We start from the raw sequence: 1,534 nt of genomic DNA, 5'->3' as shown, positions 1-1,534 counted from the left end.
ATATGATAGATTAGATTTAACAGACAAAACAACTAGTGAGGTCTACTCATTTATTCTTTATATATTTAAAGTTTCACACATACTAGTTTAGAAAATACATACCGACATTAACCTTGGCTTTCCATTTGACAGCATAGGGTTACTGTAATTTTGTTCTTTTACAGGATTAATGATTTCACAAGCTGTAAGATTGGAGTAATCTGGTTATGGCCCCAAATCTCTTCTGTGGATTGGGTTGCTGTATGGAAGACATGAGGGGCTGCTCCACTAGTCTCTCACTGATGCAAGGACCTCATACTTGTTTGGTTCATTTAGAGCAGAGTTTCTAAAACAGAAGACCACTTGGCACTGAATTGTGAACTATCCTGTGGGAGTCCCTAATGCTTTATATGACAAGAGTTCCCAAAATAATGATATGTACCTTCATGGAAAATATATAGCTTGTTTTTAAAAATGCTTCCAAATTAATAACTCAATACATCCAGTGAAGTTGTACAAAACACACAATAACCCTGCCCTTGAGTTTCCAAATCTGTGAGAAAACAATAATTACTCTTGTCTTGTCTAAGTTACAGGATCTCTCTGAAGCTTATGTAAGATATGTGTCTAAGTATTTTATAAGTTGTTAAGCTTCACAAAGCTATCCAATATTATTATTGTGAAAACAGACATCCCAAAATATATTTTCTTTTAGACAGTATTAATATAATGAAGTCAAATGTCAAACATTCTCTGAAGCAATATTTTACTGTGTTTCGATAAAATGAGCTTTTTGGGAGATCTTTCCTTCAATTTTTGCTATAGATTATAGACTATAAGAATCAAAAAATTAAGTTTGTATTTTTCTTCATATTGATGAGATGAAGCCCGTGTTATGCTCTGAAGAAAAATGGATTTCTTTTTGTTAAGCAACATATTTCTCACAATTCTATATCATGAGGTACAAAGAAGTGTTTATGACCAGGAGTCCTAGTATATTGCTTTTTTCTAAGATTTATTTTTGTTTCTTTGTTTCCTGCATGGTTTATCTCTGGAGTCATCACCCATGGGACTCTGAGAAGTCTTAGGAATATGCAGGCTCAGACTCAAAGTCGAGCTCCATCTCCAAGACTGTGGAAAGAGACTTTCCATCACCGGGCAGTGTCCTAAGCTCCCCTACACCACTAGGGCAGAGCTCATGGAGAATGACGGCCTGGGGTGTCCACCTAGGATCTAAGATTTCTTTTAATACACATGTATAAAATTTAAACAATTTAATTAAAATATTATCATTTTCACAATTCATTTGTATTATGTATGCTTATTTTCTGAGTTTCATTAGATTATTTTTCTGAGTTTTCTTAATCTTGCAAATTGATAAGGAATTAAGTTGTTGAACAAAATACATTGAGGCTAATGTGAATGACTAGATTTCTCAAGGGTAACAAAGAGAAAAAAGACAGGAAGGTTTTAAGTTTTACTTGCTGATTAACTCTCAGAAGGAAACACAAGGGCAATTGTTACATATGTCTTTTGGGTCAATGGATACCTACTG

At 34.0% G+C, this 1,534-nt stretch overlaps 1 non-coding gene across 1 annotated transcript; it reads right to left on the bottom strand.

Moving 5' to 3' along the window:
* Nucleotides 1-1,006: 1,006 nt before the first annotated feature.
* Nucleotides 1,007-1,210, bottom strand: LOC116081260. Its single transcript, XR_004114773.1, has one exon. It is a non-coding gene; the product is annotated as a small nucleolar RNA SNORA73 family (small nucleolar RNA).
* Nucleotides 1,211-1,534: the final 324 nt, after the last annotated feature.

This window comes from Mastomys coucha, unplaced genomic scaffold (assembly GCF_008632895.1).
Source record: "Mastomys coucha isolate ucsf_1 unplaced genomic scaffold, UCSF_Mcou_1 pScaffold6, whole genome shotgun sequence".
In the NCBI taxonomy this organism is placed as follows: domain Eukaryota; kingdom Metazoa; phylum Chordata; class Mammalia; order Rodentia; family Muridae; genus Mastomys; species Mastomys coucha.
This window is presented reverse-complemented; position numbering and strand designations above follow the sequence as displayed.